Below are 19,361 nucleotides of genomic sequence, written 5' to 3' on the forward strand. Positions count from 1 at the left end.
TGGTGTTGGGGAGAGGAGCAGGGAGCTGAGGACTGATGTGATGAATGGCACATGAAGTCAAGTAGAAATGAGGAGGAGGAGACATGAAACTGGAACAAACTGTCATTTTGTAAATTCTTCCATGTTTCAAAACACTCCGAGTTGTTTCAAGGCTTTACGGCGTTACTGGCAGTGATTCTAGGCCGGCGATGCAAAGTGAAAGTCTAGAGTAAACACGGCTATGTTTTTAAACGGGAAATTCCATGAGGTTCAAGCAAATGTGCTCTTACATTTCAAACCAAGAGAAAACTAGCATGGCTGAGTGCTGAAGTCAGCAAAACACCAAGTTTACTTACAGATGTTTGGAACACACTGCAGGCCGCGAGTCAAAGCATCAACAGTCACTGACCTTTACTTGAAGTTCAACAAGACTAAGAGCACTGTTTCCAGTACTGTCAGAAATGAAAGTACTGGAAATGTTCCACTTTGGTGGTGCTGGATGAAAGGTTCATGGATCACTAGTTATTACAATTACATCCTGACAAATTATTTCTGTTATTTATTTCTAAATGTCATCCATCTGATATTTGTTACATTCAAAAGCCCAAAGGTGAACCTCATGGAGAAAAAGTCAGAGGATCACCAAAATCAGTGCAAAATTTCATGGCAATCCAACAAGTAGTTGTCACATTTTTTCTTTTTGGACAGACTGAGTGGCCCACCAGCATTTCTCTTGTGTTGTTGCTTGCCAAACTTTCTTTCTGTACTGTGTTAAAGCAATACTAGCCAACCATGGTACAAACTTCAAATTCAAGTGAAGTCACTGGTGGCTGAATACAGAACTGCAGCTGGCACCAGGTTTCGGATGCAAATGCTGGGGCAAACTCCAGATGCAACATCTAATAACAGTCCAACACCCTAAAACAATGGCAATTTACATAGCAGCATGTTGGTATTTTACTTCATAGATTACTTAGACAATCAGGTATCATAACTACTGCAAATAACTTTTGTTGATTGACTAAACATCTACCAAGCTGTTGGCAAGGGAGCTGCCTTGTCAGCTGTTCAGAATGACTGTAGTATTAGTGTGCATAACATGCATGTCAAGTTTGTTTAATTTGTAGAAGATCAAGCATTTAGTAAATCACATGCAGACACACACACACAGACATAAGCCTGCACAACAGCAGACACCTATACCCAGCTGACTGGTTGTGCAGTGTGACTGTGCTCTTGTGTGGCAGGGACAAAGATGTGTGTGGACACTTCAGCCTTGCTCAGGGATCTGCTGTCACATCCCATAATCAGAGCCGTGCATTCACACCAGCCGCCGCTCCAGGACGACTCACTACGTGTGTGGCGAACCTTCCACGGGCCGACAGCGGCGTTCATGTAAAGATCGGCATCACGTCACTGTTGCAGGCTCTGCAGAGTGAAAAGACCGGCACCATTCAAATGCCCAGAAGAAATCCTTTCTGATTCATTATCCTCTCTCTGCCAACTCAGCAGCACGAAGAGTGTGACCAGGGGAAGAAGAGCTTACAAAACAATCATTTTGGGAATAAAGACTTTAACTGAACAAAGGCAAGACCTGAACCCAAATCAATAAAATCACTGAAATATAAAAAGAAATTTGAGTGACTGAGATCAGGTTATGTACATACTTGTGCGTGCATGACGGGTCATGTTTACATTTCTTTCCAAATTAACTTAGAACCACTGATCAATATGTAGTGAATAATAATGTTGCAGGTTTCAACCCGATTTTAGGGCACAACAAAAATAAAGTGCCACTTCAGCTACTGGATGTAATTAAAATGTTTATAGGAACAACATAGGAAGAACAGAACTGGCAGTCTGATTGGGGACTTCTATTGGCTGATGTACAGTAAGCATATGAGGCCGAACACTGACATTCATTAATAAAACCATGACCTAAAGAAGACAGTTACTCCCCTGTGAGTGTCGCACCCTCCGCTTGCATTCACTGTAAAAAGAAAGGCTTCAGTCATCAAGTGCAGAGGTTGTCAGTTAAGTTGTTAGCGTAGATAATGAGCTAGTTGGCACTGGACAGATCTGCTGCGTGTGCTGGAAAATAAAAATATCCCCTGAGACCTGAACTCACCTCCAGTGGGGACACGACTGGGAGGTGTGTGGGTTGTCAGCGGTGTAGTTGGTAATGCAGCAGAAAAAATGTGAAAAAGAAGACATGAGCCACATACACATAAGCTCTTAGACAGATCCTGGTATACTGCCATTAAATTGACCCTGTATTTTAACAGCTCTGCTTATTTACACTAAACAAAGCAAAGCAGGCAGACTGTCACCCTAGTGTTATTTTAGACAGCTGCATCCCAGGAGTAGAGGCAAGACGTGTAACGCACTGAGATACGAAGCATAACAGTGTCGCTTTCAAAACGACTGAGCCAAGTATCAATGTGCTTTTGTGAGTCTTGCACATTTATGACATGATTTGGACTCTAACTAAATTGTTGTGCATTGTGTACACCACGTTAAGGACTGTGGTCACCAATTCAGATTAACATGCTAGCAATGTGTGAAAAGACAAAACAGTCCCTGGTGGCGGGTCGCAGAAATAGCACGTCATCAGAATGTCACAGCCTGTTCAAGCCCAAGCCAGTGCAAATGTTGATATGGTGAAACATTGCTAGCTTGTCAACACTGAAACAAATATCCAGGCTCAGGGGCTTCATGTCCAGAGAAGACTTTGAAAAACATATTCATGCTTTTATTGCCAGTAGAATAGACCAGTGTAATGGTCTTCTGTCAGCTCTTCATAAAAAAAAACCATTAAATAACTTCAGCTTGTTCAGAACACTGCCACCAGAGCCTTAGCTAAAACTAAGGAAACCGAGTTCTTATATCTCTACACTGGCTGCCAGTTTCCTGTGGGACTGATTTTAAAGTGCTGCTATTAGTATATAAGTCAACCAATGGTTTGGGCCTGCAGTATTTTTCTGATCTTTTTAAAGAATATAAACCAAAAAGGTTTCTAAGATCTCTAACACCAGTCGGTTGGTGGTTCCCCGGGTCAGAACTAAACAGGATGATGCTGCCTTTAGTCACTATGCAGCACAAAGATGGAACCAGCTTCCGGGGGAAGTAAAATCTGCAGACCCTGCAACAAAATCTGAACTGAAAACTGCTGTTTGCACATGCCTTTGAATGACTGTTTTGCTGTTTTGTTACTTAATGTCATTTTTAAATGCTGTTTCTTTTCTGCCTGTCCTGTATGTAAAGCACCTGAGTTGCTGTCAGGCTGGAAATGAGTGCTATACAAATAAAGTTTATTTGACCTGACTCTTCTCTTGTCAACTTAACAACTGAATGTTAACTCTCCCTTGAGCAAAGACTGATCAGTGCTCAGAGACCTAGATGGCGTTGACTGTAAACACGGCTGCACGAGCAGGGACCCTGTCTTCTGAGGTGTAATTATTATTATTAGCACCCTGAGCTGCATCATGTCCCCACGAGGTCTCCAGAACAATGGTGAACCACATGGGTGTGACAGCCGTTCATCTAGGTATCAGAGTGAGTCAGCGAGACATTAATACCCATGCTAATAATGGCTGCCAAGTGGAGCTAACGCTGGGCTAATAGCGGCGGTGAGGGACAGGCAGGTGACACCACGGGGACGCGCCTCGCTAAAACTTGGCTGTCCAGAGGCCTCGTCCTCAGGCTGTAATTAGTAGCCAGTGACAACAAGGCTCAACAGAGAAAAAGCAGCATGCCAAGCAAGTACACAAGGGTCTGTACAACTGTTATAATTACCAGTCACCAAAACAATCAACACCCAGTGCTGAATATTCTATTACATAGTCTGTGTTAAGTTTTTGAGTAAACAGTACAGACGGTGGCCAACTTCAACAACTAAAATAAGCACATTTAACAGCTTTGGAAACTGTACTATTTACTGCAGTCCAGTTGAGTGCAGTACAGTAGCAACAGCAGATCTTTTGTCAAGACTAAAACCATCTGATACAATCATTTTTTGCTACAGTGCTAACTGTAAGGTCATTTTTGGCGGTATTCTGTATTTTTCTTGTTATCAGCAGAGCCTTGTCTGTGCAGCCAATGCCTGATATTCCTCAGTGCCATAGTGTATCCTTCATCTTCACGGTTGGATGAGATGCTGACACTCAGTACTGGTGAAAACCCAAAAGGATTTAACCATAAAGCTTAAGGATCAGTGCACACTAAAGAAGTCTTAGCTGAAACATGGACTGCATTGATACGCGTTAGTTTGTACTAAAAAAAAAAAAAAAAAGGAAATTTATCGCTGATCTGTGTGCAAACCTTTTACTTTTTTGTGCTTTGGAAACATAACTGACTGTACAACATTTAAAAAGGCACACACCGGTGTATAATCAATAAGTTCCCACAATTCATACTGCATGTCAGGACAAAAACCAAGCCATGAAGCTTGAGGACCTCTCTGCAGACATCTGTGACAAAACTGTGACCAGGCATAGATGGGGCCAAGTGTATAAACCATTTCTAAAACAAGAGCACAGTGGCCTCAAGAATTGTGAAATGGAAGATGTTTGGAAGCACCGGGACTCTTCCTAGAGTGGCGGCCCAGCCAACCTGAGTAACCGAGGTGACCAAGAACCCAACAATCACTCCAACAGAGAAGGAAAACCTGCCAGAAGCAAATATGGATTTATATTGTCATGCGGGTATTAAGTACAGAGTGACTGGCAAAAATGGCCATTTTATCATCAATAATTCTTTTTTTTTTTTTTTTCAATAAAGTGTGCAGAACTTTCTGAAGCCACTGTATTTTAAAGGAATGGAAGCTTTTGCCCTCTGCATTGTCTATTTTTGTTGTTACATTCAGTGTTGCACTGAATTTGTTGTCCTAAAATAAATATATGGAAAAAAAAGCTGATAAAAACTGTAAACAATTTAAATAAAAAGACAAACAAAATAAACAAAAGCAAGTTCCAAAAGTGACTTTGCATTTACAGAAAAGGGAGCAATCTACCAGCTCACTGTTCATTTTGCACCAAACAGCTTTTTACAGTGATGAGAGTAGAAATGAGCACATAGCAAGGACATACACAAATGTTTTAACAGCAGTCTAACAAGAATGTGGCAGAAACCCATTATCCCTCCTCAAAATACGTATCAGGCCTGAAACCAAGACACCGTTTGTCCTCACTGATGGTCTAAGATGCAATTACCACATACAGTAGAACAGCACACATTTTCATATTTCATTGTCCCCAGTGTGCACAAGACTCAGTTGTGAAATTACTGACCTGCTAAGTTCAACTACTGGAGTGTAGATTTAAATATGAATGCCACACGTCTTAGGGACATTACATTAGAATCCTTTCCATCTTGTAATGTGGAAGTAAATGTGGTCGAAAGGACATCAAACATGTTTCAAACTAGAGAGGATGAGGAGGTGACCTGAGTCCTTTGTCAAGTGTGTTCTAATCCCTTAGAAGATCCCTGATTATCTAAACTGTGCATTCAGACAGAAAAAGAAAAAAAAACCTCACATAAATGAGAAAGAAAAAAAAAAGCACAAGACAAAAGGACAGTTTACAGCTATTGATTATGTGATATGATAATTTTCACAGCAATATTCACCCTGAACAAGACAACATATACTTTATATTGAAGAAAACTAAGTAAAATTTGTACATGCAGAAACTATTTCTGCATAGATTTTGTGTTGTTCTTTTTAAGATATTTTATTGCTCAGTGGAGACTGTAACCTATTCCATTCCAGTACTAGTTATTTTCTGGTGTCTTGTGAACCCCTGGTCCCTGGTTCATACAGAGAGGTGTTCACAAACATGTCAGGACATAAGTGGACTTTTCAAAAGTCTTGAACTCACAAATTTGGCCTTTTGCAGAATCAAGACCACACCCAAAACCATGAAACAAAGATAATGTCAGTAGTATCTGTTTCTTACTTGCACAACCTTCTAAAACCTTCTGTGCTTTTACTTCATTTAGTACTTTATTAAATACAGGACTACATTTTATACACTTTGAATAATGTATACACAGTGCTATGCTGACTGACTGTGATAAAAGGAAGTCTTAGTTGACAAAGCTCTGTTTGGAGACCTCCCAGTGCGGCTGTTGCTGGTACACAGTATCTAAAGCCGACCCCTCGCTGCACTGAGCCCAGGGGCTGATGGGAGTTCTCTGGGGAACCATTAGCCAGCGGATCGGCAATGTGGCGCGCAGGGAGTGAGCGCAATTCATGGGAGAGCACCAAAAGAACTCAACACTCTAACAACACCTGTCACCCCTGTGCCTAATGAGAAACACAATTAGCAATTAACAGTGCGATCTGTCAGGGCTAATACCTGCCTCCCTACGCACACACGCTCACACAAACACACACAGCCAGGGGGAGAAACCAGAACCTCTTCATCAGCACTTCCATGCAGGTATGAAATGAGCCCAAACAAGCGGATCAATTAAACAGGTGATGTAATGTTGTGAAACCTAAGCTGATGCCTCGGTGGCAGATTTTCTAACTGCGTCCCCGCTGATGCTCCACAGTGACTTTTAAGGCAGGAATTAAGTGTGATTTTTATCACTCAGCAGGGAACTGAACTTTGGAGTTGGACGCGCTGCACACTGGCCATAGATCATACAGCGAGGGCTATTAAATTCTGTGTGCAATGGGAAGTTTGTCAAAGTGCAGTTTGCTGGTAGATTTGGTGCTCTATTCTCCTGTAAAACAACTGCCACCATGGGGATTAGCAGAAGATGAAGTGAATATAAACAGCACAGGCAGAAAAGCTCCGTAAATCAGCATATTCTGTGTGGATCTGGATCCCTGTTAGCAGTTGCCTCATGGACCAACTTCCAAAGACTTATCAATGCAATGCCAATATTGATCCTCACACGTCTTGGCGTTCCCCATTGATCCTCTCTAAGGGGGCATCTGAAGATATGTCCAGTCAGAAACATCCTCACGGGAAACAAAACATAATGCACAGATTCTGTCCATAATTAACAGATGTTCTGTGTGTAAATGTAGCTCATACATGTTAGCGTTCCGAGTTTGCTCTTCTGGACAGTATCATTTTTAGTAATTTTAATGGATTTCAGTGAACTATGAATACAATACTCCTCTGCTGCTGAAAGACCTGAACTAAATGAACCTAAATGAGCTTACTAACATCTAATATTAGAGTGTTTTGTTATATTTCGGCACACAACTGTAAATGAGTTTTAAAGTATTCTGGCTCAGTGGCACATCAACAAGGTAAATGACTGCCAAACCAAAATGTTTCAGTCCACCACTTCTCATATTTCAGTTCAGCAATTATTAAGTCTAATTTAAATTTTGCTCTACTTTAAATACAGACTTCATGAAAACTTTTGCATAATGAATTTCTGTTTCTCTAACACACATCCCACTTCACACACCCCAGCATAAACACTGGCTGTGTTCAAATTGGATTACACCAGTGTGTGTGGCATCTCCAGCATAGTAATTGTGTCAGGCTTGTTGGTCAGTGGGGAATTGAAGTGTTAAATCCAATTCTGAATTCGTATCTCTTGCACAGAGGAGGGGGAGATGTAGCGTGAGTACCAACCATATGTCACCGTCCCCAATTCAGAGGGATTGAATATGGATGAGAAACAACTCCGGGTCCTGGCGACGCCACCACTAGCAGGTTTAGACTGTGACGGTGTGTGCTCATTTGTTTTCAGTGAGGAAGTGCTGTAGACACCAGCACTGCAAAACTGACGCAGATTCCCCTTAATGAAGATAACAGTGATTCAGTGGCTTTGACCTCCATGTTTACCTGCTACAGTCAGACTCAGTACAAGCTCCTCCAGGCAAGAGGATCACGCATTCTCCAAAAAAAAAAAAAAAAAAAAAAAAAAAAAAAAAAAGTGATGTCAGTATCTTCTTGTATTGGAAAATTAAAGCTGAAAGTCAAAAAGCCTCGTGAAAGACAGAAGGACATTAAATGTCTCCATGTTAATCCCAGTAACAGATACTGTAGGTACCTTCAGACTTTGCAAACTAAACATCACTTTGTCTCAGCTGTTTTCTCACCGTTATCCAGACGACACTATGTGTCGAGTTCCTGTACCAAACTGTCTGATTGATAAGTGCAGTGCAGAGACACAACAGCAATACCTCGATACCTCTCACTAAACATGGGCTGAGGGCAAAACAAATCTTGTCAATTACCACTTTAGATAAATAACAAAGGGTGTTAATATTTTTTTCTTAATATGCCCTGTTCTCTTTATATTTTGGAGGCAATCAATGACTAACAGTCGCATCAGGTCTCAATTACCATTACTACAAGAATAGGAAGAAGACATCAAGATATTCACAAATACGGACAGTTTGTCTCTTTTCTTTACTAGATAAAAGAAAAAAAAATGTATTAAGGGGTTACAGGAGTAACTGTACTGCCTTGCTCAGCTGTACCTCTGCAGTCAGATGGGGACATTTCTTGCTCATTTCTCCAATAAGGTTCTGTGAACACGCCAGCAATGAGGACCAGCGAGGTCCTATTTAAAAGTGCAGGCCTGACTTCCAAGCTCCTATTAGCACCCTCAAAGAACAAAGGCTGATGTTGCTGCTGATGTGCTCGTAGTTAACAATGACATTTGCTCTATCTCATGAGCTTGTTAGCAGTTATAATTCAGGAACTGTAAGCATATATTCCTAAATGTCCCCTGGGTTTCACTGCAGTGTCCAATTCAGCTTTGCCTGCAGCGTCACTGACTTCTTTGACTTATTCTACTACATTTCTACCCAAGAGACAGTCATATCTACTGTATCTACACTAATTTGCAACATAATTGTATCACATATACATGTAAATTGTTTTAATAGAGTTTGTTTGGCTTTATGTTGTCTTTCCTTTAACAAAAGTTAGTGCCTCACACATCGCCTCTTCTTAACATTACTGTGAAATGTTTGCCACTTTAGCTGATCAATTGCTCCTTTAGGTTTTATCAACATCCACAAGAAGCATCATGCCTACTGAAAATGCCAAGCTAACCTTAGTTGTGTCAGCTCATAGTAAGAAACTGCTCCACTGTGCCTAATACCACCTCTTAAAAAGACAAAAGCAACCCTCAGTTTCTCGTCGATTGATGTTTAAACAAAAGGTGATACTCCTGAGAAGTAGCCTGGCATTTTTCCTCATATGTGGTTACTGCTATGAATTTTTAATATAGTTAGCAAAGTGTTACTGGAAGCTTATGGAGTCAATAAATCAGTAAGTGTTCTACAGGAAAAGTGGCATAAACATCTGGTTAACAAAATCAGTCTGCTGCAACCAAATGCTCTGCTATAGATTCAACTGTATTTATAGAAAAGGAGTAACTGTTAGGAGAATAAATACTGTGGTAAAACAAGATAACACCAGGTCTACTGAACTGCCTTGATATGGCTAAGCTGTACAATCCCTGCTGCTGTCAGCCTTTTGTGTTGACATTTTAAATTATGATCAGCTATAGAGAGTCACAGTCATGGCATCACACCCATATTTGCTCCTGTAATGAAATGCAATCTCTCATTCAGCATTTCTTTTATTGGTCTCTCTTTAAAAATGTGTTCCTGGGGTTTCCTTCTTCTGCTTTCCATGGATGGCACAACATTTTTTACACCTGAATAAGGATAAAACTAATTTTGGCCATTGGTACAGAGACTCAGAGAAACTTTATGTGAAACTAAGCATGCATCAAATCCTTGCCAACAAAATCTGGGAGCAATTTCTGACTCATAAATTAGCTTCGCATCTCATATTAAATAACACTCAGCACTCAGGAAGAGAGCGCACATATTTCATCGATCTTCAAGTCGCTGCGTTAGCTACCTGTTGGTCACAGATTAGATTTTAAAATTCTTTTGTTGATTTATAAAGCCCTTAATGGTCTTGGTCCTACTTATGCATCAGGTTTAGGAACCTCCTCGGACCCTCAGGTCTTCTGGTAGCTGCCTTCTGCATATGCCTAAAGTTAAAACTAAAACCAGTGGTGAAGCATCTTTTCAATTTTATGGTCCAGGTCTTTGTAATTTCCTTCTGACTGACCTAAGATTAGCTGAGAATGTTAAAGGTTTTTTAAAAATAAACTCAAGACCTATCTTTTTAACTTGGCTTTTCATTGATTTTGTGTTACATTATATTTGTATGAAAAGTGCTATACAAACAGACTAATAGATTTAAGAACTGGTCATGATAAAAACTACAACAACTTATGAGACTGAATCATATTTCACTGTCAGAATAAGAAGACTGCTCTACTGACAGGGTTCAGCGGATCTGAGCAGAGGCGTACGCACACACTTGCCTCCTTTCTATTAAGAACAAAGAGTATGAGCAAAGTTTGCTTTTGCTATTATCCTGCTCCTGCAGACTGTTTGACAGGCAAACAGTGGTGTGGTCTCACTCTTTAACAGAAACTCTTTAACAAGAGCTAAGGCCACATCAAGCTGCAAATTCACTGTCAAGAGCAAAGCGCAAGTAAAACATTTATTTTAATCTGTCAGATGTTGGTAAAAGATAAGAAAGGCTTAGAAAACGACCATTTTAACTGAGCGAGAGAGATGACAAAATTTTGCTTCTCTCATTGTAGACCTGTAAGACAAAACTGGGCGGCTGTAGATCAGGAGGTAGAGCAGGTCGTCTCCTAACCACAGAGTTTACAGATCTCACCTTTACCCTTCTGGGAAAATCTGGTATAAAAAAAAAGGTTCTGCATTTTCAGAATCAAGCTTCATTGTTTTTAGCACCTAGTTTAACTGCTGACAAGGTTGTCTATTGGTCTGACATATGTTGCTGGAGCCGGAACATAATAGGAGCTGGATCAACCAATCAGTCTGCTTTGCTGATATCTGGGAGGTGTGCACATCAGCTCCTCGCCTCCTTATGTACAAACCATAAGAAAGTTTAATATTTTCTAACTAGCGATGATTAGGGAAGCATGCTTGCTCCTGATTCACATCCGGGAGCTGCAGTCCTCTGCTGCTGGCCACTCAGCGGCTCCAGTGAAACAACTGAAGCTTCGATCAAGGGCACATGTGCGATAATCGCTGAGGGAGAGCAGAGAGTTGTTCATGTACTTTATCTGCTCAGATTTTTACAGATAGTCAGGGGATCAGAACCAGTGGGCTAGTGACCACGTTTGAGGACTAATTAAATGTTAAAAGGCTGCGCTGACCTTCTAACAATGGCCTAAAGGACAGAACAGGATCCTGGTAGTGACACAAGGGCATATGGGCAGAATTTTATTCTTCACAGACTTGATATACTATGAACGATCATTACTGCCGAGCTTGGAGAGGTGAACTGTAATTTTCCTTGAGCCAATTTTTAGGTCTGTTCAGAAAGATATTGGTGTAAACACAGGTAAGAGTCAAGCAAAACCCTCTCTTACCCTTTGCAGTTTACATTTTGTTCACTACAGTAATTGCATCCTCCTAATACTGAAACTAATCCTGAGTGTACACCACACCAACAAGGGTCCAGTTTGTAATCTGGTGGGGTAAGATGGATCACTAGCAGCATTTTGGACAAAATACTGATGAGACCACCAGAAACGTGTTCGGATTGACACTCTGCTCCTGAACAAAGCCACTGCTGTATGAATTAAAACCAAAACTCATCAGCAGGCCAGCAATGTGATTAAAGGATTTATTCCTGCACAGATGTGTTGTATCCAACCACAAACCAACTGAACAGTTTGAAAATCCAATGCCCACGTTGTCTCCTTTTTATCCATTTCATTCAAAACAGTCAAATATTAGCAGATATACAGTAGTTCAGTAGTAGAGGATTTTGTTCAAACCAATAACTTGAATATGTTAGGAGTATTTATGAAGTCTAGTGCAGAATTTGCCACAGTGATGACAACATGTGCACCTACAGTATATCAGGAAGCTCAGGGTGTCAGTTCCTCTTCACCATCATTATCTCTCATCTCTTGGCAAACTTGGGTCTAATCTATCAAGTCTGCAGAAGCTCTTTACCATCAACACTTGGCTCTGCCCTGCTCCCCTTCTCCTCTCTCTCATCCTCTTCCCCCCTTGTCTCGTTCAAACCCTTCTCTCTTTTTTGTTCCAGCTCGAGAGACGAGACACAGCCATAAATCTCAGAGTAGCTAATGAACTGCATTTAACAATAAAATGCACTGGAAATGGAACATTTCATTTACAAGAAGATCAATGGCAGTGACAAACACCCTTCTCAGAGCGACTAGTTAGCGGGATGATGTTCCGCAGGCAATCCAATCAATCACTGCACACCGACGCGGAGATCCATCAAAGGAGGAAAAAGGAGGAGGAAGAAAAAGACGAAGCTTTTTTCTTTATACTGTATTCAAGGTCTTTATTTAAATAGGGCTACTAATCACTTACTGAAAAGTCCACCTTCTTGTCCTCTTTTTTTCTTGCACTAAGGATATTCTGTCTCTTTTTCTTTATATCCTATTCTGTTGCTCCCTCTCACCCTCCAAGCACTGGGGAAGGCAGTTGAGAGGCAAGAGGAGGAGAGTGAATGATAACCATCCAGGGAGTCAAGTGCTCCATCACCACCATCCCCATCTGCGACCCGACAAGTTCATAATGCCAGGCATCTGCTTTCATTTATAAAGGCCTCACTTAGCCCTCACACACACTCACAGACTCTCCAGCTCTTTTGCTACGCCCTCCTGTCCTCCTCTTGCTTTCTATTTCGTCACTCTTCTTCTTCCCATCCGGCTCGTGGTGAGGGAGAGGGCCTCTTGCCCTCTTCCTCACCAAACCCTCATCATCTCCTCCTCTTCTCTGCTCAAGCCCTCTCATGGTTCTTCCCCATTTGTCCTCCACAGTTACATCTATCTTCTCTCATTGCCCTGCCACTCAAATGCAAAATACACAAAGTAGTATGGTTGACAGTGAGTAAGAGTGATGTCTTACAAACATTCAATTCACTTTAACTGGCAAGTTATTCAAAATATTTCATGTAAAACTGACAAAAAGTTAAGAAATACAAACATTACATAAATACAAACCTAATTTACATGTTTAAAAAATGTAGAAAAACAGGAAAATCACATTAAAACTATTAATAAAATATATATTAACATCTTCGTTAATTTCTCAAACTCTACACCTGCCATATGGAAATGTAAATTTAGTAAATGTTCAGCTGTTTGCTAAGGAAACTGAACTCTGAAGAACTGTTTTTTTTAATAGAAAAAACATGTAATATACTGTAATTGTGAACTTTTAATGTTTAGGCTTATGCAGCTGAAACAATCAGACAAGCAATCGATTGGAAACATTATTCATGTAAGCCTTAAATCAACAGCATGCAGAACCCAAAGTGTGTATTCACTGCAGCACAAGGCAGGAGCTCTGTTGTGAACCTGAGTGGGAAGACAGTCGTTTATTATATGAATCATATGATCTAAGTGTCAGTTCTAATCAGGGAACAGTCATTATTTACTACAAATGCACATTACAAAGGAAAGTTAGACCGAGGAGACATTTGCAACCATTAGGTGGTGCACTTCTCTCACTGAACATGGGAGAGACCTCAGGAGAAGGCAAAAAAGAAAGAGAGAGAGAGAAGAAAAACTTGCTTTGCCCATTATGAAGTAAATTTTCTGAAATGGGTTTTTATCATGAAAAATAAAATGCAACATCTGTTGTAAATATATTTGGATACATTAGTGTGTCCTCTGAGGGCTGCGTGGAAATCAAAGGCAGCCTGTGTGTATGTGTGTGCGCACATGTGAGCGCATGCACACGCTTGTGCATGTGCATGCTTGCTTCATTTATGCAATAAAGTGGCCACACACAAGTTAAAGCAAAAGACAGAGCTGAGCATTGGACTGAAGAGTGGACTTGTCTTTCCAGAAGGCTGTTGTTAAACAGCAGATGAAGTAGCTTTGATGGAGTACTCAGTCTTTAGCATTAAACCTCTGTTCAGGGGGGGGGGGAAGGGGGCAAACAAGGGCTTCTGAATGGAGTATGTGGCTTATTACAGTACCAATATTTGTTTTCAATCTGCACATAAACAATTTTTAAAAACTGAAGTTGTAATGGTAGAGATGAACAAGCTGGTGTACTGATATAGCAAAACCTCAGTGAAGGAGACTCTGCAGATATACCATGACATACATGAAACACGTGCCCACTGCAGCTTCTGCTCCACTGAAGCAACAAAAATTGTAGCTAGTGACAAAAACATCCTCAAATGAATACATGGAACAAACATAAATGCCATTTCCATCAGGTCTTCCACTGTTTGAGGTTTGACCGGTACTCTTTAAAACACGTCATCTTATTGCTCCTTCATCTTTTGCAGTAATTTTAATGGAGCCCAGCTGGAGATTCGGCACCATGTTGGTGAAAATAAGTCGGTAAATGAGAGTTATCCAAGATTTGTGTGTTTTCAGTAATGAGTTTAAAAGCCCTGTCAATCAAGATAAACATCTCCCCAAAAATCCCTGAAAATACTCTTTATAGAAATGAATAAAATTAGTGAATCACCTGTAAATAATCAGCCACACCACTACTTTGGTAATTAATAATTAAACATTCAGCAGAAATTTAAAGATTGGCTGGTCCAAGCTTCTCAAATGTAAGGATTTGCTGTGTTTCTTAGCTTTTATCCTTGTACTAGTTTTCATTTTACCCTGTTAAATCAGACAAAACACATTCTTTAAGGATGTTAACTTGAGTTATAGGGACTGATATTTTCTGAAATTTCTAAGGATTAAGTCATTAAAGGTGAAATGTGTAGCACTTGAAAAACTAGCTAGCATTCGCACGCTAAGCCATGCATTGGCAGCAGATCAGTCTCTGCTCCGCCCAGCCCGCCCTCTTCCTGCTCGCTCCACCTGACCCTTCGTGTACTTGAAACTGGTCACACTGTGTCACAGTTTGAAGAGAAATTCAGAAAGTTAGCAGGCGCTAAAGTAATGTAATTCACAGAACTGACTGCACTGCTTCATGTCTACAGTAAACACAGCACAACTGTATAGGAACTTCCACTACAGGACAGGCGGATGACACATTTACAGCCAGCACAGTTTGTGAACGACTGTGTCCTGAAATATACATTAGGACACATGCTGTTCAAAAAAACGTCTGAAACTGATTAAAACACACTGTTGATGTACTGCAGCTGCAGCAGGCGCCAAAGCAGGGTGGCGAGAGGGCAAGTCACAGTCAGTGGAGACTACACATTCAATTGGTGGGTATTAAAATAATGTAATTCACGGTCACAGACTGATTTGACAGCTGTGGTAGAGCAACCAGGTGGCTTTTGAATGAACTTGCTGAGATGTAGTTGTCTGATTGTCATAACTGAAAGTAGCAACACAGTGACATCCTTAGCTTAGCCAGCTACTGTTACAGTCAAACGAGGAAGACAAATGACATGTTCTGGCATGTTTTAGTTACAAGCTGAAAGCTGTGCTGATCTAACTTTATGGTCTAAATCCAATTTTGTTGTTTTCTTTTCTTCTTTCTCTTCAAAACTCTCATTTCTTGACCTTCATTTTCATGTAGCTGTCTCACCTAACACTGGAATCAGCAGCTTGCTAGCCTGCCAGACAGTTGGCATGCTGACTTACAGCCCTGAGCTCCCACCCCTGACGGTGGCCTTCTCTAACTGGTTAGAGAGTGTTATCTCGTTCGAAAACCTTTAGAAGGGAATACTTTTGCACTGAAGCCAGGTTGTCTGATGAGTCTGGGTTACAGGAGCCTTCGACAGCACCTCTCCCCGTTTTGTGGGATGTTTCTACTAAAAGAAAATTTGAAAATTACTACACATTGTAGCTTTAATCCAGAAAACAACTGACAAATTAACCACTAATGAAAACAGTAATTAGTTTCAACTCCACTAATAAAATGAATAACTACAATGACTGAGCCCATATCACATCATGTAAAAGCTTGTTCACATTTTGTATTTTTCTCTGGCTCTGCTGCGGCCGTTAACCAGAGGCTAAGCGTCCTTGTGACAGTGTTGTTGTTGCTGTCTCCCCCCAGCTGGCTGGCTCTAACGCTAATGGTCGCCCTCAGTAGGAGCCGGCGGGTCGCGGGTGCCTTTGCTGTCATCATTAAGCACCATTGGTTTAATGAACGCAGCATTTAGAAGTGCTTGGACCTTCATGCTCCGCCGCCTCATTAAGTGGAAAGCAAACTAATATGGGGAGCAACCTAGAGCTCACCTCTAGAGATGAGCGAGAGAGACAGATGAACACACAAACACATACACGCAGACACCAGATATGGTGTCTGGAAAAGGCCTTTAATGGAAATGGCTTTAACCAAGCTGTAAAACATAAGCAAAGAGTGGTTGTTACAGCTCTGAACATGTGGGAGCAGCTGTAGCAGCAACAGTGGCAGTGGTAGCTGTAGTTTTACCAGTGGTAAGACTATCAGTAGTAACACCATGACTAGAAGAGATTTCTGTATCATTAGCTAGTAGCAGAATTATCAGGAGTGACACCAGTAAACGTTTTAGGACTCTTAACAGTCATGGAAGCTTTGTGTGTGTTTGTGGGTCAGGTGAGGAATCAAAAAACATGTAAACAATGCAGATTAACAGCATTGGAATAATGTGCAAAATGATTAACTGATTTCATTAGATTTATGATAAGCAAGTAATTTGTTTTAACACTTAACATTGCATATCATTGGCTTTTATGCAGTTGGATGTATAAAACAAGAAATCTGAAGAGGTCTCCTTCAGAAAATTTAGGTTTAGGAGTTTTTATAAACTATGTTATTGATTAGGCCCTGCGATGGGCTGGCGACCTATCCAGGGTGTACCCCGCCTTTCGCCCGCAGCTGGCTGGGATTGGCTCCAGCCCCCCGTGACCCCGTTTGGGACTAAGCGGTTTAGAAAATGGATGGATGGATGGATGTTATTGATTAATTCATTGAAAAGTAATCATTCTTTACAGACCAAGTCCTGATAAATTTAAAAAAGCAAAAAAGGTCCAGATGGGGGCTTTGCACCATTTCCTCTAAAAAGCCACAAGAAAATATCAGAAGCTACATAAATATTGTCAGCATTTTGTGGTTGTTTTCAGGTAGTTTTAAAAATCTGCTTCTGACTTTTGCAAATATATCTCAATACAATACTCAGGTCTCATCAACTAAATTCCTTTTCAAGACATTTAATATCACTGCCCATCTTGTACTCCTCACTCTGAGAAGCATAACTCCAGCCTTAAAGTGTAGCCACTCCGCTCAAGTACCACTTCATAGCTGATATGTACTATAGAGGAGGAATAACAATAGTGGATCTTAACACTTTCAACGTGAGTACTGAATTAAGATAAACTTGGAAGAAAAAATCCAAACCTATCTTTTAGCCAATGGTTAGGTTGCTTTCACCAGAGAGGTAACTGGTTAAATTGTTGATCACAAATTTCTTTAAGATGTATTGAAATATAACCTGCAAGTTGAACAAACTTGCATTTACCGAGACCAATCTACTACTCTACTTTCGGCTGTTCCCGTTAGGGGTCGCCACAGCAAATCCAATTTGCACGAGTAATTTGGCATGGTTTTATGCCGGATGCCATTTACCAAGACTAATACATGGAACTATTCTAGTCTAAATCTGAATAGCACTACTGTACCCTGAATAAATGATTTTAAAATAAAAAAGATGAACATGCACAGTACCAGCCTACATACAACATTCAAAACCCATACACAGCATCATGATTTCACTCATGACCCAGTTTCAGTCTCAAGTCTTTGGCTTTCAGAGGAGCTGTGAATGAGGGAGACTTCTCAACCTGCCGCCCACTCCCTCAGGTGCCTGTGCCAAAATCTGCCCACACCTTGCCATCCATCCTGCCCCTCCTCTTCTTTCCTCATCTCCTGGTCCTGGGTGGAAATAATTCCCTCTCTACACTGGAGCAATTAAGGGCTCAGTTCAGGTCTTTATGGTCAGAGGAGCAGCTGCTTTTCACCATTCCTGGGTCTATAACTGTCTGAAATGACAACATGGGGGTAGAAGAGCATCCCAGGGTCCTACTCCTGATTCTATACAGAACAATTATTCTTTTCTGTCTATTCAGCATATATCACACACATCTGTAAGACAACTAGGTATTTGCTGAGTTGGAGTTGTAGAAAAGCTATAAACATTTGTGGCAGATGCTGAGGAGGCCCAAATAATAAGGAAGGTTCAGCTAACCTGAGTGGATGGAGCTAAAAAGCAACGGGGGGGTTAGTGATTGTTTCACTAGTATAACTGCCTTCATCACACTAGCATCAAACTGGCATGACAAGTGCTCCATCGACTTTTAAAGCTGTTGTGTGGCAGCATTTCATTTTTGCCATTTCAAGAAATGACATGGGCGGAAAAGAAACTACAAACAACTTGCAAATACTGCTGGATAAAAGCAAAGCTATTCCCGTTTAGGACTGAGACAGTTCTGGATACATCTCACAGAAACAGTCGGGATAAGACATTTTAACAAAGATGGGCAAATAAAGCAGCAATTTGCTCAATCCTGCCCCCGGTGGCCGGGGATACCCAACTGGTCATGCTTAGGTCATGGCTGCCTACTTTTATTTTAATTTAATTTTAATTTCTTTATTTAAATAAAGAAGGAAAGCAGGAACACTTTAAGCTAAAAGGAAGATGATACAAAAATGCTGATTTATTTATTTAGTAAGGGCATTTTTCCATCTTTTTAAATATCACAACAAATAACCTATCGTGGACTTTTTGTCCCAGCAGTATCGTACCCCGAGTTTCTGGTATCATTATATCCCTAGTGTCCAATGCCAAAAGTTCATACTAAGACCTAAGCTGAATACCTGTACTTCACTGCGCTTGTTGACTTGTGGACTTAACATCCACATTCTCTGGAAGCTTATGAGCTACAGTACAGATTTATTATAGTCTGCAAAACCAGGAGCAAAGGATGATTTTCGTCAATCACTGGTGTGAGGAAACCTCAACTGATGGTTTAATGATGATACAGTATACTATAATATGGTGTTTGGTATCTTATGTAATGGGAAATTTTACTGTGCATTATGACCATACACATCAAACTTGATAAGATAAAAATGAAGACATGACTAAAGCCCGTAAGTCTGGAGAGTGTAAATTTGGATTCTGCACTAGTGCAAAATGGTCGGTGACTCATTCATGAGAAACTTCAATAAAAGCTTATCACTGTCCCAAACTGGCCAGACTAACAACAGAAAACATTATGAAGCCTTGCTCTCTACTGACCAACTGTATATTATCGTAGTTAACTAGTCAGCGCCAGTGACCTTTAACATTCAGTGAAGCCACACTAGCCTTAAAAGCAGTATTTCCTCTCACTTTGCAACTGTATACAGGGTCTACAGCCTCTACTGTATCTACTAT

General features: G+C 40.7%; 1 long non-coding RNA gene across 1 annotated transcript in view; it reads right to left on the reverse strand.

Moving 5' to 3' along the window:
- Nucleotides 1–12,790: 12,790 nt before the first annotated feature.
- LOC109965569 (uncharacterized) overlaps nt 12,791–19,361 on the reverse strand; it is a 12,987-nt gene continuing 6,416 nt past the window's right edge. The window contains exon 3 of the long non-coding RNA XR_002275663.1: nt 12,791–12,849. This is a non-coding gene — a long non-coding RNA (uncharacterized LOC109965569). The remainder of the gene's footprint in view (nt 12,850–19,361) is intronic.

Source organism: Monopterus albus, unplaced genomic scaffold (assembly GCF_001952655.1).
Source record: "Monopterus albus unplaced genomic scaffold, M_albus_1.0 scaffold101.1, whole genome shotgun sequence".
Classification (NCBI taxonomy): Eukaryota; Metazoa; Chordata; class Actinopteri; order Synbranchiformes; family Synbranchidae; genus Monopterus; species Monopterus albus.